We start from the raw sequence: 13,290 nt of genomic DNA, 5'->3' as shown, positions 1-13,290 counted from the left end.
CCAGTCACAGAGACAAACCTCTCAGGTAGTTCTCTAGAAGGTGCACCTCCTATCTCTGAATCGCTGGCCTTTCCTAGGGTGGTTTTCCTTTGCTAGCCCCCAAATCTTCCCAGAGATCAAGAGGTCCTAGACATGCCCAAAGCAGGAAGTCTATCATGACTAGGGCACCTGCATCTGTGAGGAGCCTGACATGCAGCAGAGATTTGCACAGCGGGTGGATATTCAAAGAAACGAGATTTGGGCAAGAGAGAGCCCTCCTTACTTTTCTGCTATTCACCCGAGAGTGTAATTGCTGGTTTCCTAAGAAGAAGAAAAATGTTGCTTGTTCCAAAGATTGGCCCCTGTAACATTTTTTTTTTTAAAAAACAAACAAACAGGATCTAGGGGGGCTGGGAAATGATTGTCCAGTTCGTTTTGTTCCCAAAAAGAATGGTTGAAAGCATTATGAAAGGCAGAATTACCAAGTTTTGCTGAAGCAGAACCAGCAGGGCTCCTGCAAGTGTTGATTGCCGCCTCATTAACCTTTTAGAGTAGTTTGTCAAGGAGTGTTTAGACAAAGGTGGTTCCCTGGACGTAGAGTACTTGGATTTTCAAAATGCTTTTGACAAAATGCCTTGCCAAAGACTCCTGAGTAAGCTTAGCAGTCAAGGAAAAAGAGGAGAGGTCCTGCTTGTGGACGCGGAATTGGTTAAGTTGCAGGAAGCAGAGTCTCGGAATAAATGGACTGTTCTCCAAATGGAGAGAAGTAGGAAGTGGAGTCTCCCCAGGATCGGTGTTGAGACCTGTGCATTTTAACTTGTTCATAAATGATACAGGAGAAGTGAGGTGGTCAAGTTTGCTAATGACCCTGAATTGTTCAAACAAAAAGGGGCTGGGACACACCAATGGGGTCTGAGCTGGTTGTGTTTGGCCAGGAATGAGACTTTGGGGCCAATGAACATGAGGCGAAAGAGGTAAATTCCAGGCTAGGGATCGCTAGAAAAGGAACCGAAGCTAAAACTGCCAACATCATAATGCCATTGTACAAATTTATGAAGTGTCCGCACTTGGAATACTGTGCAAAGTTTTAACAAAATAAAAAAATCCTTTAAAAGGTAAAGGGACCCCTGACCATTAGGTCTAGTTGTGTCCGAATCTGCATTCATCTTGCGTTACTGGCTGAGGGAGCCGGCGTACAGCTTCCGGGTCATGTGGCCAGCATGACTAAGCCGCTTCTGGAGAACCAGAGCAGCGCATGGAAACGCCATTTACCTTCCCGCAGGAGCGGTACCTATTTATCTACTTGCACTTTGACGTGCTTTTGAACTGCTAGGTTGGCAGGAGCTGGGACCGAGCAACGGGAGCTCACCCCATTGCGGGGATTCGAACCGCCGACCTTCTGATCAGCAAGCCCTAGGCTCTGTGGTTTAACCCACGGCGCCACCCACACCTTAGAGACCAACTAAGTTTGTTATTGGTATGAGCTTTCATGTGCATGCACACTTCTTCAGATTCTTCAGTTTTGGCCCCCTTAACTCAAAAAGGACATTGTGGAGTCGGAAATGGAGCGATTCTCCCAAGAGGAGAAGTTGCAGCACTCAGGAATTTTTAGTTGAGAAAAAAGTTAAGTGGAGGCAAGAGAGTGGCGTGTATGATTTCGCACGATGTGGAGACGCTTTTCACTATCTCATAACCCTATAACCTGGGACCCTCAAATGAAGCTCAATGTTGGGAGATTCATCAGGACTGACCGAATGAGCCACTGATTCACTCAGTACTTGGCTGAACTATGGGACTCATCCCAACAAGACTTAGTGATGGCCACCGGCTTAGGCAGCTTCAGAAGAGGATTGGGCAAATTCATGGATGGGGGCTACCCGTGGCTATCAGCCTCCCCCTGTCAAAGTGCCTTTGAATACCAGTTTCTGGGAATCTCCAGGGGAGGAGAGGGCTGCTGTGCTCAGCTCCTGCTCTTCGGCTTCCCATTGGGTCATCTGTTTGGCCACTGCAAGAACAGGATACTGGACTGGAGAGGCTGCAGGGCTCTTATGAGGCCCTGATGCCAGGAGGGCCTTCAAAGACTCTCCAAAAAGACCAGTGATTCAGACGAGCCGTTCGGCTTCAGGGTCTGTGTCTGTGCATACGTCAAGCAAAAAGCCGCAAGCAGCGGCTGGAGTGTCAGCTGTCAAGTTGCTCTGTCCCAGTTCAAAAGGAATCTGGCAAGGTGGATTCAAGTACCACTTGTGATGCTGGCCCTGCCTCTTGAGTTGATGTGGGAGGGCACAGAGAGCCCACAAAAACCGCTGGGACAGGGAGTGGTGAGACTTGGTGGAGGAACGAGGGCTGGGGCTCTGGGTGTCAGCCCACAGGGAAAGGGGGAGTTTCTGAGATTCCTAAGAGGCAGGGGGCACGCCTGCCACTCTCTGAGAGCACAGCTCCTTCACATGCTCTCATCCTGGGGAGAGGACCTCTTGTCTTCAGGCTATGAGTCCTCACTGCTTCAGTGCCCATGCCCCCCAGGCTAACAGAAAGGCCTGGGCCACCGCCACATTCCCAAAGGCTGAACCAACACCCTCGTTGCACCAACACCTTCTGCATTATTGCCTGCTGAATTTTGCTGAATATGACAATGTGCCCTGAGGCTCGCTCATATCCGTGTTCCCTGGATGTTCCTTTGAACAGAAGCCACCTGCTTGCCTGGTCCCTCTGCTGCGGAGAGCCCCTGCCGGATCCCGGGAAAGGAAAGGTCACTTGCTTCTAGGCCAGGCTTCTTCCACAGTGTAGGGATCGGGGTTGAAGTGGGATGGAAGCCTGGGGACTTGTCTTGAGATAAGAGCTCAAGATTGGTGGGGTGTGGGGTGGGGAGGGCAAATGCTGGCCACAGGCATGAAAGCGGGAACAAAGGCAAGTGTTATTCGGGGAGCTTTGACCAATGTTTCATCTGCCGGCAAAGGGAATGGATCTAGGGATGTTAGTAGACCAGAAGCTTCACATGAGTCAACAGTGTGATGCAGCAGTAAATCAATAATGATATTAAAAATAATAATCTAGGTTGCATCCACAGAAATATAGTGTCCGGATCAAGAAAGTGATAGGACTGCTCTATTCTGCCTTAGCCAGATCACAGCTGGAATACTGTGTCCAATTCTGGGCTATACAATTTAAGGGTATTAATAAGCTGGAACGTGTGTAGAGGAGGGCAACCAAGATGACCAAGGGTCTGGAAACTGAGCCTTATGATGAACAGTTGAGGGAGTTGGGTATGTTGAGCCTGGAAAAAGAGGAGGCTGTGGGGAGATATGAGAGTCATCGTCCAATATGTCAAGGGCTGTCCCGTGGAAGATGGGAGCAGGCTTGTTTTCTCCTGACCGGGAGGGTAGGAGCCAAACTCATGACTTCACATTGCAAGAAAGGAGATTCCAACTAAACATCAAGGAAAGCTTTCTGATGGTAAGAGGAAGAAGAAGAAGAAGAAGAAGAAGAAGAAGAAGAAGAAGAAGAAGAAGAAGAAGAGGAGGAGGAGGAGGAGGAGGAGTTTGGATTTGATATCCCGTTTTTCACTACCCAAAGGAGTCTCAAAGTGGCTCACATTCTCCTTTTCCTCCGCACAACAAACACTCTGTGCGGCGAGTGGGGCTGAGAGACTTCAGAGAAGTGTGACTAGCCCAAGGTCACCCAGCAGCTGCATGTGGAGGAGTGGAGACGCGAACCCGGTTCTCCAGATTACGAGTCTACCGCTCTTAACCACTACACCACACTGGCTGCTGGACAGTGGAAGGGACTCCCTCTGGAGGTGGTGGGCTCTCCTTTCTTGGGGGGTTTCAAAGCAGCGGTTGGATGGCCACCCCTCAGCGGTTCTTTAATTGGAATTACTGCATTGCAGGGGGTTGGATTAGATGACCCTTAGGGAGATTCCCCCAACTCAACAATTCTATGACTGAAGCCCAAATCAGATGCTTTGGGATATGTGGTGTGCATGGATGGAGATGGGTGAATGTGGAAAGCATTCCATTCATATGGCTTATTCATGGGGCTGCCATCTAGCAAGAGCTGGCTCTTTAGGATCCGAGAGAGAGCCCTTTACCCTACCTCACGAGGCTTGACCAGTGGTAACCATGCGTCGTAGCATTTTTAATCTCCCAGTTTTGCATTTCTCGATCTACCTGCTTGGACTCTTCCAGATGGCGCTGCATCTTCCAGCTGTTCTACTCTAAGAGCAGCCAGCAATAAAATCCCTGCCAGAAAAAACTCTTGAAAAACAAGCTCACGTTTCTCAGCAGCTGCACCACAAAGGCCCTGCACTCTTCAAGGCAAGTGTAGGAGAGGAAGAAGAGCAGGGTCGTTGGCCTGATCCAGCTGTTATGTTATTAAAGGTAAAGGGACCCTTGACCATTAGGTCCAGTCGCGGACGACTCTGGGGTTGCGGCGCTCATCTCGCTTTAGTGGCCAAGGGAGCAGGTGCACAGCTTCCGGGTCATGTGGCCAGCATGACTTAGCTGCTTCTGGCAAACCAGAGCAGCGCACGGAAATGCCATCTACCTTCCCTCCGGAGCGGTACCTATTGATCTACTTGCACTTTTGACATGCTTTCGAACTGCTAGGTGGGCAGGAGCAGGGACCGAGCAATGGGAGCGGGGATTCGAACCGCCGACCTTCTGATCAGCAGGCCCTAGGCTCTGTGGTTTAACCCACAGCGCCACCCGCGTCCCGTTATGTTATTACAGCTTTCCTAATCTCGGCATCCACGTCAAGACAACTTATTCTGGGATAACCAAGGATTAAAGTTGACTGTCTGCCTTTCTGTTTGCAAACACTAACAGTTATTAAAAAGAAAACCTTGCATCGAAACCACCTGTCCATTGTAGTGACACAGAAAGTCTAAGAACTCGTTGCTTTTCACAACGGCCTGTGTTGGACTGATCCCGGCAGCCAGGAACTGCCCTTGGCATGCAGCAGTTCACCAGAAGCCATGGGATGCGTTTGCAGGGAGCCTTACAACAGGGTGGGCATTCTTTTCATGGGTGGGCTGTGTGACCAGCTCAGTGCCCAAAGAGGGGATTCATTTCCTCACGTGTCTCCACGCATGCTGAACAAGTGACCGGGGCAGATGGTGTAGCCTCCAGCCAGCACATGCCATGCTGTCCTCTCAGAATACAAGCTCTGTTGAGAGTCCATTTGAATTGGCCATTGGGCAGGAGAAGGACCTGTTCTTCTCAAGCTGCAGGGAGTGTCAGGATCATGACCTTGTACTCTTGGGATTTGCTTGGTTGGCAGGAGTGACCCATGGTGGGGTGGTCCACAGCACAGGAACAGCCAACATGGGACCTTCTTGATGTTGCAAGAACATAAGAGACTGCAGACTAAAGGCCCATGGGGTCCACCATCCAGGGGCGGCGAAAAAAAAGGAGCCCCTGGGGGCGGGGTGCTGTGACGTCACATTGTGATGTCACGAAGGAGTGCGCCCGCGCGAAATGTCACACAGGTGCACTCCATCGGCGGGCTGCTGCTGCTGCTTCCGCAGCACCCTTTTAAGCTGCAGAGCGAAAAGGCGGCTCGTGGGGCTGCCGAGTGCTATCGGTGGCTCCCCGCCGATCGCGCACGGCAGCCCCACGAGCTGCCTTTTTGCTTTGCGGCTCAAAAGGGGGCTGCGGAAGCGGCGGTCCGACGATGGAGTGTGCCTGCGTGAAATGTCGCACAGGCGCCTCCGCCGTCGGGCCATGCGCTGCTGCTCCCGGGGTGACGGAGGGAGCGGCGGCGCGTGGGAGTGGCAGGAGGGGCCGCCGCTTAACACCCCCACACTCCGCCGTTCGCTCCGTCGCCCTGGGAGCAGCAGCGCCGCACAAACAGGGTGCCGGGCGGTGGGGCTCCCCTTGGGGAGTGGCAGGAGGGGCCGCCGCTTGTCACCCCACCTCCCCTGGCACTTGGGGCATACCGCCCCCACTGCCTCCCCTAGTGACGCCCCAGCCACCGTCCTCTTTTCACACTGGCCATCCAGATGCCTGTCGGAAACCAGCAAGCAGGATCAGAGCACAAGGATGCTCTCTCATCCCGAGTTTTCCAACAACTTCTATTCAGAAGCATTGCTGCCTCCAACTGTGGAGGTGGAACGTGGCCAGCATGCCTACTGGCCCTGGATAGTCTTCTCTTGTATGAATTTGTCTAATCCTTTTTTAATTTGTCTAATCCTGGTTGGTGGCCATCACTGCATCCCGTGGACTACACTGGCCAGTTTAGCCATTGGAGAGCACCACTTTCTAGGCTGCATCCACAGAAGTCTAGTGTCCAGGTCAAAGGAAAGGAATAGCCCCACTCTATTCTGCCTTGGCCAGACCACACATGGAATACTGCGTCCAATTCTGGGCACCACAATTTAAGAATCATAGAATCCTAGAGTTGGAAGAGACCACCAGGGCCATCCAGTCCAACCCCCTGCCAAGCAGGAAACACCATCAAAACATTCCTGACAGATGGCTGTCAAGCCTCCGCTTAAAGACCTCCAAAGAAGGAGACTCCACCACACTCCTTGGCAGCAAATGCCACTGTCAAACAGCTCTTACAGCGGCTTCAGCCATTCCTCATCAGGCTTGGTTTCCAGACCCTTGATCATCTTGGTCGCCCTCCTCTGCACACCTTCCAGCTTGTCAACATCCTTCTCACCTGGAATACTGTGTCCAGTTCTGGGCACCACAATTCAAGAAGGATACTGACAAGCTGGAACGTGTCCAGAGGAGGGCAACCAAAATGGTCAAAGCCCTGGAAATGATGCCTTATGAGGAACGGCTTAGGGAGCTGGGTATGTTTAGCCTGGAGAAGAGAAGGTTAAGGGGGGATAGGATAGCCATGTTCAAATATAGAAAAGGATGTCATATAGAGGAGGGAGAAAGGTTGTTTTCTGCTGCTCCAGAGAAGCGGACACAGAGAAATGGATTCAAGCTACAAGAAAGAAGATTCCACCTAAACATTAGGAAGAACTTCCTGACAGTAAGAGCTGTTGGACAGTGGAATTTTCTGCCAAGGAGTGTGGTGGAGTCTCCTTCTTTGGAGGTCTTTAAGCGGAGGCTTGACAGCCATCTGTCAGGAATGCTTTGATGGTGTTTCCTGCTTGGCAGGGGGTTGGACTGGATGGCCCTGGTGGTCTCTTCCAACTCTAGGATTCTAGGATTCTATGATTTGACCTCACTCTAGGAATCTCTCTTAAGTCTCCCCTGCCCACACTTTGCTCAAATTATGCTGACCAAGGAGAAAACCCTGGGGCACCGTAAGTAGCGCAAGGGCCTTTTGAGAGGCTTGTGTGTCTGGATGAGGCTCTGGGTAGGCTGCAATTGCAGCGTGTCACGTGCTAGGAAAATGTTGTCCATAATAACCCCCATCTACTCTGCTGACCCCCAACCCCTGCGCTGGCCTTACCAACTGAGAAGGGTGGGGGGGCTGGCTCTTCACAGCACCCCCGCCCCCTTCGCTTCAGGCCCTCGGGACAGAGAACTGCTGGCAGAGAACTGGGCAGCTCCAGAGTCACAGGGGAGAGAAACGTGGTTGTAAGCAAGAGTCGGTGGTGGTGTCATGGTCAAAGGGCTGGGCTAGGATCTGGGAGAGAGCAGAGTTCGAATCCCAACTTGGCCATGAAGCTCGCTGGGGTTGAAAATTTGGAGGACAGCCCCCTGCCTCTCAGTCACACTAAGCAAAGGGTGTGGGTGTGGGCATTAAGTGAGCATTGGAGGAAAGTGCGGTATAGAAATGCAATAAAAGGACAAAATGGCTTTCACGGCCAAAAAATGGTTTTCCACTGGATCTTTGCTGGTTCTTGCTGACCAAATGGAGACAAGATTGCGGGGGGGGGGCAGTTTTCCTTGGAGCCTGAAGGTGTTAATGCTGGGTGGAGGAGAGAATCTTCTAGGTGCCTCTTTTTGAGACTGAATGTGGAATCCGATACACCCCTGAGTGTTCTTCAGTTAAGTGAGCATCATTTACATTCCCACTAGATCCTGAACAGATCAATATGGACTAGGGAGGTGTAATCCTCAAACCACAAACATTTAAGTGCTCTCTCTCTCTCTCTCTCTCTCTCTCTCTCTCTCTCTCTCTCTCTCTCTCTCTCTCTCTCTCTCTCTCTCCCACCTTGCTTTCTCTAGACAGAATTTAATTAGAGAGCACAAATAAGAGGGACAAAACTAAGCACTTTCAAGTCCCGGCCGCTTCGATGGGAAGCATTTGAGCATGTGCTTAATGTTCCCAGTGGAACACAGATCGGGGTGAGTCAAAAGTGCTCAGCTGGACCTTAAACATTCCCCACAGACTGTTTGCAAGAAAAAAAAATGGACACAATTCAACGACCCAGATTTACATCGGGTTAAAAAGGTTCACCGCCTGAGCGCCATCTATCATGCTTTAATTGAGATTCCTGCATTGTAGGGGGTTGGACTAGATGACTCTCGGGGCCCCTTCCAATTCTATGAATCTATGAGGTCTGGATCCTGAGTGCAGAGCCTGGGTAGCTGACCTCTTCAGGAACAGGGTGCTTTGGACGGGGGACCGGGGTGGGGAAGAGAAGAAGAGGAGGAGTTTGGATTTGATATCCCGCTTTATCACTACCCGAAGGAGTCTCAAAGCGGCTCACATTCTCCTTTCCCTTCCTCCCTGTGAGGTGAGTGGGGCTGAGAGACTTCAGAGAAGTGTGACTAGCCCAAGGTCACCCAGCAGCTGCATGCGGAGGAGCGGAGACGCGAACCCGGTTCACCAGATTACAAGTCTACCGCTCTTAACCACTGCACCACACTGGCTCTCAGGTGCTGATCGCAAGTGCCTTGTCTGAAGGAAAGGACTCAGGGGAACCTAGAGAAACTGTGGACAGGGACCTCCAGGAGAAGAGGGCACCCCCTTGCCTCTTCTTTCAACCTCCCTGGAGTTATTAAAAGTCAATAACTATGCTAAGGTTGCCCTCAAGGGGCTTGGCAGGGGGTTGGACTGGATGGCCCTTGTGGTCTCTTCCAACTCTATGATTCTATGATTCATCCATCCTAAGGATTGCCTTTTGCTCTCCTTGGGTGCTCAATCTCCCTTTCTGCACTCAGGGCAGGAGCACTTCCTTGCTACCAAGGAGTGTGGTGGAGTCTCCTTCTTTGGAGGTCTTTAAGCAGAGGCTTGACAGCCATCTGTCAGGAATGCTTTGATGGTGTTTCCTGCTTGGCATGGGGTTGGACTGGATGGCCCTTGGGGTCTCTTCCAACTCTAGGATTCTATGATTCTATGAACAGTGTCGGGACCAAGCCATGTTTGCCCAGCCAGGCTTGCCGGAGGTGAAAGGGCACTGGGGCAGGGGAGGGAGGGGGCTATTTTCAGGCGGGCGGGGGGAAGAAACAGCCGACGAGAAGCCTCATCACCGAGACACCAGCCAAGCGGACGTTCGCTCGCCCCAAGCAAAAGCACTGCCACGGATGGGATGGAGACAAGACGCGGTTCCAAGATCACACATGACTAGATGCGGCGGACATGGGACAACCTGAGCTCATGTTTGCAGCGGCATGGACAGCAAAAAAACAAACAAACAGCCCTGGAAGCGTCGCCAGGTGGCATGGGCAGAGGGATGGGACAGGGTTTGGGGTGGGTGGGTTTCAGCCGCTTAGTGGAGCTCAGCTGGGCTCATGTGGAAGCAGAAGACCAGCACTGTGCCGACCCGAGAGGTGGTCCGCTGAGCTCCCGAGTGACCTGGAATATAATCCACAGGCCCTGCACATAAGGCTCCTCGGCCCGACCTCTCCTGGCCCTTTCCAAGACTGCTCTCAGCAGAAGGATGAACATCTCACACCCCTCTGGCTTATAAACGGTGTGCTGTGCGCCATGCCAGTGGGCCCCGTTTGTGGCCTGTGGCGGGGAAGGGCTTCGTGGCCACGATTCCGTGGGTCTGCTTTGGACAGTGGGAGGAGTGTGAAGAAGACAGTGTGGAGGCAGCACACCTTCTTTCCTGGAAGCTGCCCTCCTCCAGCGGGAGGATCTCAGGTTGGCTCAGCTGATCAACACCACAAACACACACACACACACGGAACAGCAGCAACAACAACACACCCAGGATACACACCTACACTCGCACAACTGGAGCACCAGAGGTGCTTTTGGGTGGGGACAGGCAGCCCCCCAAGGTGCTCCTGAAGGCAAAACGCTTGGCCAGGGACTCTGGGTGGCCACAGAGGGGCAAGTGGCAGGCTTTGCGGGCCACCGGCACCCTTATTAGGGGAACAGCCACATGAGCGAGCACCCACATAACCCTACCGAGCTCCCACCATCCTCTAAACCACAGAGTTCCTTCCTGAGTGTCAGAGAGGGGGTGCAGTGCAGTTTGGGAGCCAGGCCGCCTGCCTGCCTGCTTGCCTCCCCCTTGTGGGCTGGAGGTCGAACTTCTTCCTCGAGATGGGAATTGGGCGTGGGGGGTTGTAAAGAAGGGGAACCCCCCTGCCCACCACCCGCTGGTGGTGACTTGCTTTACAGACCCCCCTTGTTCCCCGCTTCCCTCCCCGCCGGAAATGGCTCTCCTCGGCCACGCTCCGCATCCCTCGGGGGGCTGACGGGGGCTTCCTCCTGGGGCTCGGTGGCACAGAACATCACGAGACAGGGAGACAGACATGCTAAGGGGGCACAGAGGGGCAGGGAGGGGACGGACCCACACTGCACAGCAAGCATTACCGCCCCACCTCCCGGCGCTCCCCAAGCCCAGCCCAGCCCAGCCCGTTGCACAACGTAGCAGTAGCAGCAGCAGCAGCAGCAGCAGCGGCGGCGTCACAGACAGACGTACGGAGGGACGGGAGACATGAGGTTGCTATGAGATGAGAACATGTTCACTTACACAACTCGCCCACCCTCCTGAGGCCTGAGGCGGTTCTAGACAGAGCAGCGGAGACATGCAGATGGGAAAGCAGGAAGAGAGGCAATGAGAGAAATGTTAGCATCAGTCCAAGGCGCCAGGAACAACAGAGAAGAACAAACAGACGTCGGTCACAAACCAGGCTGGGGCCGCTGCAGCTCCCAGAAGCCAACATGCCTCCTGGCCGGGGGGGGGGGGCGGGCGGTTGGGGAACGGGAGGGCCGGTGGGCGAGGTCAGGAGGAAGGCCTTCGAGGGCAGGGGCACTGGTGAAAGGCACCCTCCTCCTCTCTGTGACAGGCCGTGCAGAGAAAGCTGCTGGGGTGGAGAGCCAGCCGGACTCTGACTTCCTGCCTCCGGTGCTGGTCACCTGCTCAGGTGTGCCTGTCCGCCCCAGGCCACTCGCCTTTCTCTCTGGGGACGGAGCTGATCTGCCACCAGGGTGGGGTGGGCAGTGGATAACCGGCCAAGTGGGGGGGGGCAGGGGGTAAAGCTGCTCGGGAAGCAAGATGGTCAAGGGATCCAGGCCAGTGGCACCCAAGGATTCTGGGAGGCAGCTCAGTTCTGGTCAGTTCTTGGTATTCATTGAGTCACATCTGCTAGAGGAAATGGGACATTCATCATCGCATGGATTCAACAGCCAAAGCCAGAGACAAAGCAAAACGGGGGGGGGGTCCAGGGTTAGGTCATGGGTGTGGGGTCAGGCAAATGGGTGGAGGGAGGAGGGTTTGGGGGCAGGGGGAGTGAACAGAGACAGAGGCTGGAAGAGGGGAAGAGGACTCGAAATGAGAAGGGCGCGTTACGATTTGGCACTGCACCTGTTTACCCCAGGAATGTGCAGAAGGGTCGGAGAGGGCATATGTATGCAAAGCCAGAGGTCGGGAGAGCGAAAGGCTCTGGGAGAGGACCGTGTGCCCCTGAGAGAATCAACTGTGGGAGTTTGCGCCTGTTCCCTGGGGAGAAAGCAGCAGCAGAAGGCAGGAAGGGGCTCTCGGGAAGCGAAGGCTCAGATCCAACCTCCTTGAACGCGGAGAGCCAGCGGGCAACCCGGAAGCCCAGTAGGGCTTTGCAGACCCTCCCTCCTGTGGGATGCACATCCTAAGATTGCATCTGCCGTCTTCGCACCACTGCGCGGGCTGCTTGCCGGCAGGGCAGCGAACCTCTCGCGGCGACAGCAACTATCTCTAAAAGTTCTTGGGTGCCCAAGGGAACCTCCCTGCAGAAACAAAAAAACCGGCAATAAGAAAAAGCTGGCAGCCCCCACGCCCCATTGGGTTCACACCAATTGCAAAGCGTGAACGGAGAGGTTTCCCACTTTGCAAAGTGGTCCCGGGCTTGCAAAATGGAGGTTGTGGTCCCGGGGCTGCAAAGTGCTTGGCACTTAATCTGGGAATAAGGGGACTGGCTTCTGGGTGGGAATTTGTAGGGTTGTGCTGATCATCCGGTGGCCAAAGGAAGAGGGGCGCATGAGTCTAGAGGCCATTGGGAGCCCCACTCCTGACAATGCTCTGGCTCCTGAAACCCATCGCTGACCCTCCAAATCCCTCCCTTACGGTCTAGTTCAGCCTTTCCCAACCTTGGGTCCCCAGATGTTTTTTTGGCCTACAACTCCCATCACCCCTAGGTAGCAGGACAAGTGGTCAGGGATGATGGGAGTTGTAGGCCCAAAAACATCTGGGGACCCCCCAGGTTGAGAAAGGCTGCTCTAGTTCATCTCTTAGTCTCCCATCTGGCTCTTGAATTTCACCTACAAGGGCCAACGTTGCATTCAACCGCATCATCTCTGAAATCACGAGGACCAGAAGCAGAATTCTGAAGCTTTTTGGAGCCTCTGCGGATCCCCAGGCCTGACTGGGAGTCTTGTACAGGCAATGTTTTCTTTGGGGGAATGGGGCTGGCATTCCCTTTCAATGCAAAGCAGTGACAGCCCCGTGTCTGCTGGAGCAACAGTGTGATTGTCACACAAGCACAGTGGATATGGCCTTGGTTTGGTTTGTGTGTTTGTGAAAACTACCGTATTTTTCGCTCCATAGGGCGCATCGGACCATAGGGCGCACCTCGTTTTTAGAGGAGGAAACAAGAAAAAAAAAAAAAACATTTTCTGGTTTTCCTCCTCTAAAAGCCCTGTTTTTTTGAGGATCAGCTAAAGGTTTTGCAGCTTTTTTGCAAAGGGAAAAGCCCTGTTTTTTTGAGGGTCAGCTAGAAGTTTTGCAGCTTTTTTGCAAAGGGAAAAGCCCTGTTTTTTGAGGATCAGCTAAAAGTTTTGCAGTTTTTTTGCAAAGGGGGAAAAGCAAAGCTCCTTTTGCAAAGGGGGAAAAGCAAAGAGGAAAAGCTCTGTTTTTATGGGGTTCAACTCACATTTCTGCAGCTTCTAAAGGAAAGGGAGCCTTTTCTACAGTTTCCAGGCAGATAATCTAATCAGCCAGTCCCATGTCTCTGGGGAAACAAACAACGTCCCTCT

General features: G+C 53.1%; 1 protein-coding gene across 1 annotated transcript in view; it reads right to left on the bottom strand.

Moving 5' to 3' along the window:
- SHANK3 (SH3 and multiple ankyrin repeat domains 3) overlaps positions 1 to 13,290 on the bottom strand; it is a 350,793-nt gene that overhangs the window by 1,018 nt on the left and 336,485 nt on the right. The window lies entirely within an intron of this gene.

Source organism: Lacerta agilis, chromosome 10 (genome assembly GCF_009819535.1).
Source record: "Lacerta agilis isolate rLacAgi1 chromosome 10, rLacAgi1.pri, whole genome shotgun sequence".
NCBI classification, from domain to species: Eukaryota; Metazoa; Chordata; class Lepidosauria; order Squamata; family Lacertidae; genus Lacerta; species Lacerta agilis.
This window is presented reverse-complemented; position numbering and strand designations above follow the sequence as displayed.